Here is a 17754-nt window from a genome sequence, read left to right on the forward strand (position 1 = left end):
CTACTGATCATGGAAATTACTTGAAAACACATGGCAATAAAATTTGCTTCTTCTGATGGATGTAGAATAGGGAAACAGAATCATTCTGCAAGGATTCTTTCTATAAAAATCAATTTGATCGTCCTCCCATTTTTTTCCAACCCACCAATTTCCTCTAGTGATCATGGAAACTTCTTGAAAACACATGGCAATAAAATTTTCTTCTTCTGATGGATGCAGGATAGGGAAACAGAATCATTCTGCAAAGATTCTTTCTATAAACATCAATTTGATCGTCCTCCCATTTTTTTCCAACCCACCAATTTCCTCTAGTGATCATGGAAGCACATAGCAATAAAATTTTCTTCTTCTGATGGATACAGGATTGGCAAACAAAATCAACCGGAAAAGTTTCCTAAGCAAAAACAATTGTTTCAATAGAAATCAATTTTATTGTCTTCTCAATTTTTCCAACCCACCAATTTCCACTACTGATCATGGAAACTCCTTGAAAACACACATGGCAATAAAATTTGCTTCTTCTGATGGATACAGGATAGACAAACAAAATCATCCTGCAAGGTTTCGTAAAAAAATATTTCTTTCTATAAAAATCAATTTGATCGTCCTCCCAATTTTTTTCCAACCCACCAATTTCCACTACTGATCATGGAAATTACTTGAAAACACATGGCAATAAAATTTGCTTCTTCTGATGGATACAGGATAGACAAACAAAATCATCCTGCAAGGTTTCGTAAAAAAATATTTCTTTCTATAAAAATCAATTTGATCGTCCTCCCAATTTTTTTCCAACCCACCAATTTCCACTACTGATCATGGAAATTACTTGAAAACACATGGCAATAAAATTTGCTTCTTCTGATGGATGTAGGATAGGGAAACAGAATCATTCTGCAAGGATTCTTTCTATAAAAATCAATTTGATCGTCCTCCCATTTTTTTCCAACCCACCAATTTCCTCTAGTGATCATGGAAACTTCTTGAAAACACATGGCAATAAAATGTTCTTCTTCTGATGGATGCAGGATAGGGAAACAGAATCATTCTGCAAGGATTCTTTCTATAAAAATCAATTTGATCGTCCTCCTATTTTTTCCAACCCACCAATTTCCTCTAGTGATCATGGAAATTTCTTGAAAACACATGGCAATAAAATTTTCTTCTTCTGATGGATGCAGGATAGGGAAACAGAATCATTCTGCAAGGATTCTTTCTATAAAAATCAATTTGATAGTCCTCCCATTTTTTTCCAACCCACCAATTTCCACTACTGATCATGGAAATTACTTGAAAACACATGGCAATAAAATTTGCTTCTTCTGATGGATACAGGATAGACAAACAAAATCATCCTGCAAGGTTTCGTAAAAAAATATTTCTTTCTATAAAAATCAATTTGATCGTCCTCCCATTTTTTTCCAACCCACCAATTTCCACTACTGATCATGGAAATTACTTGAAAACACATGGCAATAAAATTTGCTTCTTCTGATGGATGTAGGATAGGGAAACAGAATCATTCTGCAAGGATTCTTTCTATAAAAATCAATTTGATCGTCCTCCCATTTTTTTCCAACCCACCAATTTCCTCTAGTGATCATGGAAACTTCTTGAAAACACATGGCAATAAAATTTTCTTCTTCTGATGGATGCAGGATAGGGAAACAGAATCATTCTGCAAGGATTCTTTCTATAAAAATCAATTTGATCGTCCTCCTATTTTTTCCAACCCACCAATTTCCTCTAGTGATCATGGAAATTTCTTGAAAACACATGGCAATAAAATTTTCTTCTTCTGATGGATGCAGGATAGGGAAACAGAATCATTCTGCAAGGATTCTTTCTATAAAAATCAATTTGATCGTCCTCCCATTTTTTTCCAACCCACCAATTTCCACTGGTGATCATGGAAATTACTTGAAAACACATGGTAATAAAATTTTCTTCTTCTGATGGATGCAGGATAGGGAAAAAGAATCATTCCGCAAGGATTCTTTCTATAAAAATCAATTTGATCGTCCTCCCATTTTTTTCCAACCCACCAATTTCCTCTAGTGATCATGGAAACTTCTTGAAAACACATGGCAATAAAATTTTCTTCTTCTGATGGATGCAGGATAGGGAAACAGAATCAACCGGAAAGGTTTCCTAAGCAAAAACAATTGTTTCAATAGAAATCAATTTTATTGTCTTCTCAATTTTTCCAACCCACCAATTTCCACTACTGATCATGGAAACTTCTTGAAAACACACATGGCAATAAAATTTTCTTCTTCTGGTGGATACAGGACAGGCAAACAAAATCATCCTGCAAGGTTTCGTAAAAAAAATATTTCTTTCTATAAAAATCAATTTGATCGTCCTCCCAATTTTTTTCCAACCCACAAATTTCCACTACTGATCATGGAAATTACTTGAAAACACATGGCAATAAAATTTGCTTCTTCTGATGGATGTAGGATAGGGAAACAGAATCATTCTGCAAGGATTCTTTCTATAAAAATCAATTTGATCGTCCTCCCATTTTTTTCCAACCCACCAATTTCCTCTAGTGATCATGGAAGCACATGGCAATAAAATTTGCTTCTTCTGATGGATACAGGATTGGCAAACAAAATCAACCGGAAAGGTTTCCTAAGCAAAAACAATTGTTTCAATAGAAATCAATTTTATTGTCTTCTCAATTTTTCCAACCCACCAATTTCCTCTAGTGATCATGGATATTTCTTGAAAACACATGACGATACATTTTTAAATTTTTATTTGATGCAGGATAGTGAAACAGAATCATTATGTAAGGTTTTCTAAGGAAAAATAATTCTTACAATAAAAATCAATTTGATAGCCCTCCCAAATTTTTTCCCACCTTCCTATTTTGGGATATTGAAATAAAAAACAGTGTGCTCACTGGCGCCGCCTTGAGGGTGATATCCAATTTAATCATTACATCATTAAATAGTCCTTGCCCCAGTAACAATTTAGGCTTTATAGTAATTTTATAGCCACTCATATAACCTAGATTGCACCTGTAGCGTGCTATAAAACTTCAGTTGTGACTTGGATTACATTACAGAAAACGTCACACAGTGATCCATACAAAAGTCGGACAAAACCTCAAAAGTGGCCCGAAATTGATGAAAACTTCACATTAGGGTAATTTTGTGACGCTGAGTTCATATTTGATGTTTATGTTTTTTGTTTTTTAAATCCTCAAAATTTTGGCACTTAGAGTGGTTCGAAAATTCAACATTTACGAATATAAAGTTCACTATTTCCGAAAATTCATTTTCAAAAAATTAGGTGCGGTGAATTTTTTAACAGAATGCACATTTTTTCAATTGTTGGTAATGATAAGACACATTTATAAATTATATTGCGAACCCTGGGTAGTCAAACGCTACCATGCGTCTCCTTCAGACGTATCATGAAAAATCACCTTTTTTCATACCTCGGGGCAGAAAGGGGCAAAACAAGATATTCATTTTCGGAAAGTACACTAATTTAATGAACAACAAGCGATCTTTCCGAACCGTTTCAAAAAAAGTACAGCCACTTTGAATATTATAATTTTAAACTATTGCTCGATTTATTATTTGTTTTTCATGTCTGAGCGAGAAGAAAGGCTTGTATCGACTAAATCGAATGGCAGCTATAAGTCCAGCCTTTCAAATGAAATCAGTTTGACCCCAATCGGAATCTTATCTAAAAAGATATATTCATTTGAATAACTGAGGTTTGAAAAGAGTTTTTCTCAGAATGCAAGTTCTGTAAAAAATTGAACTCTCGTCTTCGGGACTTAATATTTTGAGAAGACTCTATTCAACCTGTTAAGAAACAGAGAAAAATGTTAACTCACGAAAAATCTAAGATAAAATTTTGAGGTTTTGTCCGGCTAGGCGACACTATGCGTCATTTTCCTAAATTAATAAACTTTACCAAACATGAATTGGAAGTTTTAGTCTCCCTCGCGCCGCCTGATGGGCGAATTCTGTAATTATCTATTCGCCGTCGGGTAGCACTCGACTCGCTGATGAATATTGCCGAAGACATCACACTTCTAAATAATGTTCTCGAGATTCAGAAATTGAAAAATAATACATGCTCACTAGTGCCGCCTGGTCTATCTATTTCAATTAGTTTTGTCCATAATCGCGTAGCTCTTAACCTTCTCTAAATTTTTTCCGAGAACACCTTCTCCTCTAAGTTATTAGACGTTTGTGACATACTAAATTCCACAGTGTGCTGAAAGCTGGTACGCTCACGTTAAACTTATTCAATGATAGTTGCGTTTACGAGAGGTTAGATTTATTTACTCTATTGTATAGCACCCCTGGCGCTGCAGTTATCAATTAATTGGATATCCAATTGCTCTAAATTGTAAGTCTAAGCAAACACAAAACAACTTTACCAAATAAAGTATGGTGCTAAATGTTAACTCAGATGAAATATTCGAGCCCCAATTAGTCGAAATCCCATAAGCTAAGTGATTCCTATTAGGTGGGTACCGCTAATACGAATCTACGTAGTAGGAATCAGCGTAGTAGGAGACCCGACTGTATCAAAATTCAGTATGTAGACAATCTTGGAGAACTTTTTTATCATTTGTGGAATTATAAAAAATCCATATTGGAAATTGTAAAACAAAACGATGAAAAATTAATGGCGCAATTCAGAAAAAATATTATTCCTCAAAGAGCTCAAAATTAACCAAGTTAGTACATTTTTTTCTGTCAGCAGTGCTACCGCCAGTTTCTGGACGTAGTCCTGGTAGCACAATCTTCCTGACCAATATAACTACTAAAGCATTTTCTGTTGATTTGAAAGTGATCGATTTGGATTTCAGATCCTTTGTCAGGTGATCTGCAGGGAGCCATGTGGGTATTTTTAAAACTACGTGACAGATTTGTGTATTCCAACGTTGGAATATTCAAACAAATCCATTCAGTCAATCCTTTAGACGTAATCAGCGAGAATGGTTTTATGGTAGTTCAAACTACGCATATCATTTACAATACACGATTAATCGTATCTCTTCTATAAATCGTTATAAGTCAATGGAAGTGTAGTAAGTAAATTGATTAGAGAGGGCCAAATAAAAGTTTTTCAAAAATTCAACGGAAAAAATGAAATTGATCTAATTATTATTTCCTTATTTCAATGAACTTTAACATTCAATAAAGCGATAAAATATTATCAAGTGATTCATTTTCAATCGTCCTGGTCGGGACTATTGATTGATTCATATATGAATTACGATACGGCCGTTATAAAATATACTTCCTGAAAAACTCAAATTTTCATGGCGTAATAACGCTATGGACACAAAAAAAAGTTGTTGCTTTCAGCGTGATTTTCGTGATACCTACTCTCGAATCTCAATAAAACAAAAGAAAAAGAAATATTATCAAAACAAATATATTATTTTGGTTTACAATCTCGCAAAATGCGTCATTTAAAATTTTTTAAATCCAAGTATTTGTATGATAATTATTCCCTGAGACACTGAGGAAACTTTGCTAAGATTTCTTACATCTGTGTTCAAAAATGTTTCAAAGCAGTCAAATCCAGTATGAAAATTAATTATAGGGAACCCAAAAATTCGTTCGTTGGTATTTGTGGAATGTCGAAAATATTTGCTTCAACTGTTATAAATTTCATCAGGTTTTCATCAATGCTGTGTGGAAATCGATTTCTGAGAAATAAAACCAATCTTACAAAAAATTGTGACATGTGATAATTGATGGAACTTCCAAATAATTTTCAATTTGTCAAGCCTCCATTATTGTCTGGAATAAAGCCAAACATGTTTTTAAATATGTGTTATCAGTTCAACACAAAACTGTTGGTTTCAAACGATCATCAGTTTCAAAATCATCAAATATCAACATGCAAATTCAAAATAGTTTTCTGTTTTTCCATTATTTGGCGTATAAAGATAAAATAGCATCGCGGTTTGTTTCAGTCTCGTAAAATAATAAAATATCATAGATCTCCCAAGAGAATCGAAAATCATCAAGTTTCAATGAAGAAATTTATTTCAAATCATTTTCAACTATTTCTACATTCAGAATTATTCAAAAACAGTTGTGCTAAAAGCTTTCGATATTTCGAGCTTTCGTAGCACGCCATCTGCATCAACCCAAGGATAACTTTTAGTACATTTGTTTTTCTTTTCGTATCTTTCCACGCTGTTTCGCGTGCGACGGTACACTGCGTATCGCGAGGAAAATTAAAAAACGCTGTTATGAAGTTTTCCAAAACTATTTTTTCTTTGTACCATCAGATTCCTTGGTTTCTAACGAATCCATACATATGCAACACTTGGGTAGTTTTGTAGGAAATATCAAAGAAACAGTAGGTTGAAAATATTGCTCCACTTTTGCGCACCTATACATACAAATTTTACTTTAGTTGTGTCTGTGCGGGTGGAAAAACTGCTTCTAGTAAAATGGAAATTTTTCAATGAAAAGCGGAAAATATGGAAAATCGGAGAAAATCACGTCCTAGAAAAATTGTTTAGCTATGTTGTATTGGAAAAATCAAAATTTTAAACACATGATTGCAAAAACTGTGTGCTTTTTCAACCGGAAAAAGCACACAGTTTTCCGAGTTGGAAAATTTTGAGTTTTCCATTTCGGCCAATTCATAGTAAAAACAATTATCTAGGTCGTGATTTTTTTCTTTTTTCCATATTTTGTCATTTTCTTTGAAAATAAAATAAAAAACCGCAAAAAAACACGAAAAATGGCGGATTGCCCGACGGGGGCCTTAAATGCGGACGAAAGATTTTTATCATTTCCCATTGCCAGAAATATGACCAAAAACATGTAATCTATTATTAACGCCAAAACGGCTTATTTTGGGTCAATAGTATCTTCGGAGAATATAATGGAGGCAATATGCCCTTTCTTTTGGTATTGTGCTTTTGCTGATTAATCCCCCTATGAGTGAGATATTTTCACAAATTTTCTTGGAAGTGATTATATCGAAATGATGCCTTTAGCAAATTTGTAGCTCTTACTTTTGCGAATAACTTTGCTAAAGACTTTAAATATCTATTTTGAATACTTTAAAAGTTATGGCTTGTTGTTTGTGGATTACTCTTTGTCGCCTATTTATTGTTCAATATAGTAATAATCCATTGAAATAAGCTAAACATTATTTCGATAACACGAATTTTGTATTTCATTTTTCTACCTAAAACCGCTAGAAATAATCACCGAACACTTCCAAGTTGTCTGGAAGGAACTTGATAACTTATCAGTACAAAAATGTTCATTTGTGCGAACCTTCTGACTGCAATTTTTCTAACTTATGACCATCGGATCGATCTGAAACATATCGGAAAATGAAAAGCGAAGTAAATAACTCCAAGCAACGGCGTAGCCAAGAGAAGGTTTTGGGGTTTAACACCATACAACTCCCCCCCCCCCCCCACCACACAAAAAAGAATTGGATTGAAGTTGAAAATTTATTGATGCTGACTGATTTAATTCAATATTACAATAACAATTATCTGATCCGTAGATTGATTACCTGTTGTTGTAAACATCATGAGGACTTTTGATAAATTGTCGGAATGGGGTCTTGATATGTAATTGATCTAGTAGTCTTGATTTCACAGTTGTCTAATAGCATCAATATCAAATTCCTGCCTGAAAACATTCCAATAGAAAATTCCAGAGTTCTGTAATCAATCATAATCCTCAGATTTATTTTCAAATTGAGCTCGTTTTTGTAGAGATGTACTGTAATAAGGGTCTTTATTTAATAGTAAGCGAAGTTAAAATTGATTTAATGTCTATGAAACATAGAACTGCTCACCAAAAAAATGTATAACTTTCAACATTTGCTAAAAATGTTTTTGCCTTTTTCAAACACTCTAAAATTCGTCAATCTAATCTTGACCCGGAGGGCCAAGTGTCATATGCCAATCGACTGAGTTCGTCGAGATCGGAAAATGTCTGTGTGTGTATGTATGTGTGTATGTGGAAAAAATATGACCTCTGTTAATCAGAGAAGGCTGGATCGATTTGCACAAAGTTGGTCTCAAATGAAAGGTACAACCTTCCCATCGGCTGCAATTGAATTTTTTATTGACTGGACTTCCGGTTCCGGAGTTACGAGTTGAAGAGTGCAATTACACAGCAAATTCCCATATAAACTGAAAGGAAAAATTTTCAAGATCAAATTTGTATTTTTGATGCCAAATGAATTTAAAATGCATGAAACATTGAGATGTTTGACAAAAATTGACTTTTTTGGACTTTGGTACATTTTTGCCTTTCTCATATAGAAAGGTTATGCAATCACTCTAAAAATCGTCAATCATACCGGCCCGGAGGGAGTATGCAGTGAGGGGTTGCTACTTTAAAATTAAAACTAGTTCAAAAAATTTTAACAAGTCCGGCAGAACCCGGACCTCCCGGATCTTTTTCCATGATCCGCCGCTGGTTTCAAGCGATGTTTCAGTATCACATAGTATCTCAAGATCGTGGCTGTCGATCCATTGTATGTATGTGCATATCGTACTGAACATGTAATATTCATTTCCACCTTTGTATTGAACATAACCAGCCATGGAATCGTAGTCTGGACAAATGAGACAAGCACAATTGCACCACTAGGTGGATTAAAACAGGTTTATATTTTTGGAATGCGTCGAGTTGAGACGAAAACGTAATATGATTAATAACGAGGATAACACTTTCCGAATGTAGAGAAATTTATGAAAAATGACGATTTCCATTCGACTCTAGCAGGTTCTGATCGATTTTGATGAGTATTTGATTTTTGTTGTATGGCCAATTATATGTATAGGTCAAATGTTCAAAAACAGTAATTTAAGGTCAAGATAACATCATTTTCAAACCGCCAATTTCGGAGGTTTAGTATCTTCGATGAGTTTTACAAACGTTAAACAGCGCATCATTTTATATAATAATTTTGGCGGTATATCGTCCAAGAAGTATGTATGGTGAATTTTATTCATGAACTCTGTTACTATTTTCTGAAAAATTAATTCTGCATAATTTTAAAACTTCAAAAATCACGGTTTCGGTATTATGCCGTTTGGACAGTATGATCGATTTTCACCAAACCGAATTTCTGGCTACGCCGCTGATTTCAAGTAAGTAGAAACAAAGTCGTTCTACACTCGTTCAAAAGAAACTTCTTCGAATGCTGAATATCTATTATAACACATTGAAACCCCGATTTTATCAGCCAAATATGAACATATGTTTGATGGGCTCTAGCAGACGAACAAGACTGAATTCGAGTAAATCCTTTCTGGAGCATGTTTTCCTTATCACGAAGATATGCGAAATATGCGAAAATAAAAAGATCATCATAATCAGAAATAGTTATTAGACTACAACAAAGGGACGGGAAGAATATTTTAACAGCTTCAGTTTATTATAAAGAAAAAAAATTGCCCGATTTAGTCAATGTCCCCATTTTGTCAGCCTAAAATACACCATGAGACTGATAAAATGGGTCTTTATTGTATGTATTATTCGCTGTGTTTCACATTAATAGGTACATTTCTTTTTTGGAGATTTTTTTATCGCATCGAACTACAACAATTTTTAGGGAGTTTTCAAGGGGTTATTTTATAGACTTCTTCCAAAATTTGGCGAACCTATTCCAATTCGTATACCAATTAATTGGTATACTCAAGGGTTTATATGTTGCAGATAGAAAAAATACTGAAATTTTCAGCTTTTTCCTACACAATATTAGGAAAGCTTATTAAACAATCTTTCCTAATAAGTTTGTGAAAATTATAAACTATTTGAAATTTTTTAATAGTTTTATTTTTTATTTAACCGTGATTCTTTAATAAATAGTGACCATCGCTTCACAACGTAGTCTATTTTTCATGGCTTGCGGTGAGCACGATTTCTCGAATTGCTGAACTGAAAATTATGGAATAGAAATTAATTTTAAGTATTCTTTACAGATTTAGCTCGCCGCGCAGATAACTCTGAATTAGACCCGCTGGTGCCCTAAGACGATTTCGCTAGATTTTCAGAGCACTGTGCACCCAGTGCATTACCGCAAGTGACGGAAGGTTATCGAAAAGTTTCGTGAAAATGAAAATTCCAGTAATGATGATGATTTTCCCAAACGGTTCGTTTTCGAGAGGTTTTTATTTGTTCTGTGACATTAGGATTAGCGATAATAATTCAAATCAAGGATACTACTAGGAAGTTTCCTTTAGAAAAAGTCGATGTCGAAGTAAAATTTGGAACTTCAGAGATAGCGTGATATCAGGAAGTGCGATTTCATTTCAACGCTTTTTTGTGGAAAGGGCGATACTTTCAAATGTAAACATAAGGCTTTTTTCATACATGCGAATGAGGGTTTTGAAACGCAACAAATTAACCTAAAAATTTGGATTCTACGATATTGCTTTCTTAAACTACAGCAAAAAATACAACGGGCGAAACTGAATTTTTGTTTGTTTACTTAAAGTTTCTCCCTCCGCGTTCAATGCAAACAAACAGAGCGATACTTTTTTTGCTAGCAGTTTAGAGGCGAAACTGTTTTTCGTATTTTTTTTAGGATTATCAAGCTGATACCAGCTATAAATAGTAACAATGATCGCTATTGAAAGAACCCGGACGAAATCGGTGGTGTAAAACGGTAGTTATTGTAAAAAACGTAAGGGCGATACTTTAATGCTGATAGGTGGGACCGAAAAAGTAAACAATCGCCAAAGGGGCGATACTATCATTTTGTCAATTTCAATAGCAAAAACAAATTTTAATTTAATAATTTCAAATACTTTATGAAGTTTTGGGTTTCGATCACTAAATTATGCAATCTAGGATGTAAAAAAACACAATAGTTCTGGAAATATTCACTGTTGATTTTCTTTGGATGGTGTCGCCCTTTTCAAGAAAAAATGTTGATTTCTTAGTTCTCAGTCGCGTTGGAAATTTGAGTAAAGTATAAACTTCAAATCGATTCATTTTTTTGGCGCAGTACAATATATAACCCCTTTAGGAAAATTCAGTTTTCCCACCACAATTTAAATATTTTATTAACAGAGCATTAACAATAATTCGTTGGTATGTCTATTTTATGGGCCATTTTTTCGCTTTCCCATTGATTTGGTTTGAGATTTCTAGCACTGATGTTGTCCTATGCTGATTTGAGCGATTCTCTGCCACTATCCCATGTAGTATGTGTTATCAAAACATCGCGAAGCATCAAGTTCTAAATGTTCTCAAACGATATAATATCCGAAGAGAGTGATAAGAGTTATAAGAAATGTCTCATCACACTGTTAGGTGGATTAAACACGTTTTTCAGTTCAATATTACCGTGGCTGTTTTTTCTTTTTCAAAATTTTAGAACTCGAATGATGATTTATTTTCCTGTATATAGTTGTCATGTGATGTACAATAATAAAATGTAATATATGCATTTAAAAGCTTTTAATGAATATAAACAACGCACACATTCTCGTGATTCATGATTGAGAAAGGCACAATTGCACCGCTAGGTGGATTAAAATAGGTTTTTTTGTTTCGGTCACACTCCAATGTTTCCCATATAGCAACAACTCGACGAAATGCTAGATTATCTCGAGATAGATAATATTTCTTTTTTTTAATTTCAGACCTCTGTTACTTCTTCGTTCAACACTGAAATACAATCGAGGATGATATGCACAAAGATGCCAAAATGAAAATTTTAAGCTCAAGTAATGCATGTCAAAAACTTTTTCTTGGAAAGCTGGCTGAAGGAGCTTCGTTGAAAAAAAAGTGAAAAGTGTCTTATCTGCAGGACAGTATGTAGACTTTTTCGCTTCGATGATAATGCAGGGAAAGTAAGAAGCATTTGTTTTAAGATGCATTGAAGCAATTTCCATAACTGTATGTTTATCTCGTTTCTAATTCAGATTGGTGATTGTTGGAATAAAGATGAAACTGGCAAAATGTATCGTGGAGGCATATGATTGCCTAAAAATGATGGAGATGGAAAGCCTGTCATTTTTAAAGTTATTTTTTATAAATACACATATATATATATATATATATATATATATATATATATATATATATATATATATATATATATATATATATATATATATATATATATATATATATATATATATATATATATATATATATATATATATATATATATATATATATATATATATATATATATATATATATATATATATATATATATTAGAGGGTGACAGGAAAAAATGACCCCTATCGGCCCACCTCTGCGTCGATTTCTAGTCCCACCAGGAGTACTTGCACCTAATTTGAAGCAAATCGGACAAGTCTAACTACCGGACCAACGGGCCTGAAGTTTGTATGGGAATTTTCAACAATTTACATGGAGAAAACTCACCAGCACGCATTTTCGCCGCTAGGTGGCACTGTATGCATCGTATTATCACTGTAGGTGAAAATAAGAAGGATAATTGTCTACAACTTAATCGAAGACTGCAAGTAAATCCGATTTTGTTAAAAGAAGTTATTAAACTTTTAACGAAGTGATGTCTGAGTCAGTTTTGCATGGGGCCTAATGATTTTGCAAACTCAGAGCACTTTTGTGCATAGTGAACTCTACGGTTGCAATGTTTGCATGTGGCGACTTGACCTTTGTAGGTTATGAGTCATAGTCGTGTCCACCATCACGTATGACGGTATCGGTTTTGATAGTTTCACACGCATAATCCTCACTCCATTTGGAACACCAGGGAAGAAATCTTTCCAAACTTCATCACGGATTGAGATGATATCTCCGTACTCCCGCATCCGGTATGCTAGCTGTCTATTAGTTGTGCTCGGGCGGAGGTCATGAACTCTAACCTCAATAGATCCATCTTCCATTGAAAGTGGAATGCTGTAGGTTTTCCCGTCGTGTTCTAGCTGGTGTCTCATGTTGTGTTCTTGCACTATGTCCTGCGCTGTTTGGGCGGAATCGGTGCCCACGAAGACGCGTCTGTTGCTGACTTGCAGGTGCTGTAGTTTAGTCGCTTCAATAGCGAGATTTTTTGTTATGAATTCTGCGATCGCAGGCAGGTTTAGTTTGGTCGGTACAACTTTGAAGTTGATGACAAATGTTTTTTCAATTGATGTTGACATATTGGCAGTTGCTGGTTCCGAATATCGGAGTTTAAACTGTTATAATATTGCTTGTGGCACTATAAACTGGATTCTAACCGCACTGCGCACTTACCATTTTTCCATTAAATTCTTCTCGTAGACCGGTTAGTTCGACTGGTCTGTCTATGAAAGTACCATCTCTATCACTTGAAATACATGTTTTTGACAGCTCGCAGTTTTGAGATCACTCGCACTTTAAAAGTGCGGAGTCCAGGTTGGTGGGAAGTGCGCAATATTCTGCTGTGATCTGTACGCTTTTCTAATGGCGATTTCGCTTGAACCTGAAACCGAGTCAGGTTCTAACCCCAACCGCTGTCAGTTCATACATTTTGACAGCACTTGGGGTTAGGAACTGACTCACACTCAACCAAAATATCACTTACATTTCATATGCAAAAACATGTAAATATTTTCCATAATACTTTTCACATGAATGTTATTATTTTCACACATAATCTGTTCTCTCTTCCGCCCTATAAAAACTAGTATTGGTTACAGATATATCTTACGTGAGGTACAGTTACTTGCCATCGGAATGTCACATATTTTCTATTTGAAACTTATATACCTTTTATATGATATTCAGATGATTGTTAACTGAACGTATAATAGCAATCATGTTACGTGAAGTGGGTTTATCTGATATTCATGTGATTGTTAGTTGCTTGTATAATAGTATTCAAATGCTTTGCTAGGTAATGTAGCTTGGTTGAATAAATGTGCGGATAATCCTAGTAAAGTCCAGCTGGAAATTAAGACGGTATTCTGACTGGCTCTAGTTAATAACCGATTCCAGGGACAAAACAATCACTGGAACCAGGTACAAACTAGAGCCAGGCATAACTTTGGCACATTTTCAGGCTGGACTTACTGGTCTGTGTTGATCATTGATTTGTAATGCATTCTATACCATCTTGGAATCTTCAACCTGGAGCAGAGATAGCGGATATATATGTATTTCTAACGTCTTCACATTTAATTAGAAAAATCACAAGTTCAGGAGCAATGTATTCGCCGCCGTGATGTTCCTTGACGCCATGTTGAATGTATCTGATTTTTTCACATTATATGTTCCCGTAATAATAATGTGTTTTACACATAAACCTAGAAGTATGTGAAGACACATAACATGTATGTGGGCCATGCTTGAAAGTTATTAATTTTGTATTTGAAATTCATCGGTGATTGTATAAGTTTTATTTGATGCATATGAATCTGATGTGCATAATCGTTTTTAAAACTTAGTTGTTTTTTCACATGGAACGTATGTGATTTTTTGGCTCAGTGGCAGTTTCGCCTCAAACAAAAACCACATAACATATACTTCTATCCCAGTTAAGTTCAACCGGAAATTAGCCGGAATTTCTGGCTGGTACTAATTCGTATTCCGGCTCCAGTGAGATAACCGATTCTAACTATGAGTTGACAGCAAACTGTTGTCGTGAGCACACGTGTTATAACGACAACAATAGTGGTTTTTCTATAACGAAATTCGCGGACTTAGTCCGGCATATTGCGCACTTCCCACCAACCTGGACTCCGCACTTTTAAAGTGCGAGTGATCTCAAAACTGCGAGCTGTCAAAAACATGTATTTCATGTGATAGAGATGGTACTTTCATAGACAGACCAGTCGAACTAACCGGTCTACGAGAAGAATTTAATGGAAAAATGGTAAGTGCGCAGTGCGGTTAGAATCCAGTTTATAGTGCCACAAGCAATAAGTTTAAAATTCATTTTCCGCCATGCTTTCAGCGTCACTGCATTTAAATTTATTTTTCCCCAGTCTATCGGGTCCAAGTGTCTGTGCTGAAAAATTTGCATGTATTTAAAACACAGTTCTAAACGTGTTTTAAAATCAGCAACAAATACACTGCAAATAATCCGCACATTGAACTCAAGTGTTTTACACTTGATTTTGCCGCATCTGTCCTAACACTTCGATCTTATGTGTTAGATACTTAATAACATACTTACTTGAAACACATTATTTCCAACAGATGCCACACTTAAGTTTCATATGCACGGTGTATTAAAATGAAGCGTCTGACAAATGGTTATTAATTGTAATTCATATAGATGCCAAGTTGGAATCAACTTGAATATTATAATATTTTCCAAAAAACACATGTGAAAAAAGATAATTTTCAAATGGAGAGACCATGTTATGCAAATGACTGATACATTAAAGGTTTTTGAGTTTAATTTTTCGTTTTTATTTTAATACAAACATAGTATTTAGCTTATAAGCCGTGTGGTGTCCGGCGGGCTGAAATCTTTTTGAACTATTTCAGCCAAGAATAGAACCTCTGGGAACTGCTCCCATGTCGTAAGAGGCGACTAACAACATGCTAGAAGTTCCTAGGTCGAGGTATTGCTCCGTACCGAAGACTTAACCTGGGCGGACCTTAAGGTTCAGGGTTGTTAATCGATAATTAATCGTCATCGTCGATAACGTTAACCACCCGTCAACGTCATCGGAAACTCCGTTAACGATAATGTATCGTCGGATTCATCGTCATCGTCGATAATTCATCGGTGGTTATCGCGATACATTTTGCGTTACTTTCCCGTTTATTGGAGTTGAAGTTGATGCGGTTAAATTTCAATTGTTTAGAAATAAATAACTATTGAAGGACATGTTGTTGGCAGTTGGAAATCAATAGTTTGGACATTTTCTAAGCAAGGGGGGGGGGGGGGTCCGACGATGTGTCAAAATCGAATTTTTTGTCAACTTTTCGGGAGTGTTTTATATTGAAGGGAAAGTTATTGGCAGTTGACAATCAATAGTTTTGGACATTTTCAATACACAGGTGGTTCGACAATGTGTGAAAATAGATTTTGTTCAACTTTTGGGGAAAGTTTATTATATTGAAAAAGCTATTGGTAAGTGAATAATCAGCTCCAATAAGACTTTAATTTGAGTCGTATCGATGAACGCGGATCAATACGTACTGAAAATTCGCCGCGTCTGTTTTAGTGAATCTAATTTCAAGTTCCATTTTTGGTAACAAGCCCGTCCATCAGGTTAACGATCCTTTGTATTTCCCTTCAATGTTCGATATAATCGTTCGTATACATGTATTTCACAAACAATCCGATATTAGAAATAGGAAACACTTTCGCTGATTTATAACATCTAGAGCTATCATAACTCTTTGTCTGTATAACGTGTTATCACTCGATAGTTTGCAACCCAAAAAATATATCGTAGAGAAGGAACAGCGAAGTTAGTCTAAATAATGTCGCAATAAATAGTGATCCGGCCCATTAGGCAGATAAGATTAGTTTTTCTGGGCAATACTCCCACGATCGGCTGTATGGAGTTGAAATTGCTTTTATTTAGAAAACATAGGATACTCTCGGTAGCCGGCTACCCAGATTTTAAAAGAACAAAAAAACTAAACAAGATCTTTTTCGAGCGATCGTGATTTCGAAAACTAACAACTACAAACTACCCAAGTAACCAATAAGCATTATAACGTAGCCTAATGGTAAAAATTACTCAAAAAATGCTACGTCATTTATAGATGATCCCTAATAATAAACTATGCTTTACAGGTCGCATCGCTTGCTTGGAGCGAATCCTAGACCCTATTTCCTTCCAAACCACCAACTCCGCGACACCTATGGAAGAGTCTGATGAACCTTCGGTATAAGATTCCTCATTTTATTCAAACGATCGCCGGGTAAAATCAGCACCGACACGATAGAAACCACGAATAAATTCGTCGCGTGATTGAATATTATAAAAAAATATAAGCAGTGCTCCTTATAGCCGGCTATCCGGAGTTCAAGTTGCTTATTTTGCTAATCGTATTAATACAACAAATGATAAATTTCCCAAATTCTCGGCAGCCGGCTGCCCAGAGCAATTATTACATGATAACGCTATTGGCACACTTACTAACAAATCTCCCCTTCCCGTGATACATGTGGAGATGCAGAGGATTCCTCGGTCTCTAGTAGCAACATGTATCGGACTAACATTCCTTCCTTTCCCAGAAGATCTGCATTCGGACGTGGCCGGCGTCGGTATTGATCAGCATGCAGGGATCGGAATAGATTGTACAATGTGGCTCATCATGTTATTCCCAAGCATGTTGTTCCAATCAACATTTTGCAACCTAATTTGGTTCTGGTCAATAACGGAGTAGCAACTACGGGCGATCTCTTATGCTTATGCTATGCTTATGCTTAATACAAACATAGTATTTAGCTTATATGCAAATGTACTTACAACCTAATTAAAACTACCAATCTTCTTCATACATTTCGGGGAGAATCGGGAAGTTGAATGTCCAGTTGGAGTTCCTATCCTCGCTCTTTCTTCATTCTGCAAAAAGACATACTCTCATGAATAAAATATTTACCGGAAACGTACCTGTTATACGATAATTTTACGAATTCGATCAATATACTTACCATTCAAAACCTTCAAAATATGCCGTGGAAATCCTGCAATAGATCTGGACTATGTTCTGCATGTTTTACGCAGCCATGTTTCCTCAAATTGATGTTGGGAAAAGAGAATTTTTATTTAAGTGTTTATTTGTACACTTAATGTTGCCGCAATTGGTAGCAAACATGGATTTCGTTAGAAAAAC

Source organism: Topomyia yanbarensis, chromosome 2 (assembly GCF_030247195.1).
Source record: "Topomyia yanbarensis strain Yona2022 chromosome 2, ASM3024719v1, whole genome shotgun sequence".
NCBI classification, from domain to species: Eukaryota; Metazoa; Arthropoda; class Insecta; order Diptera; family Culicidae; genus Topomyia; species Topomyia yanbarensis.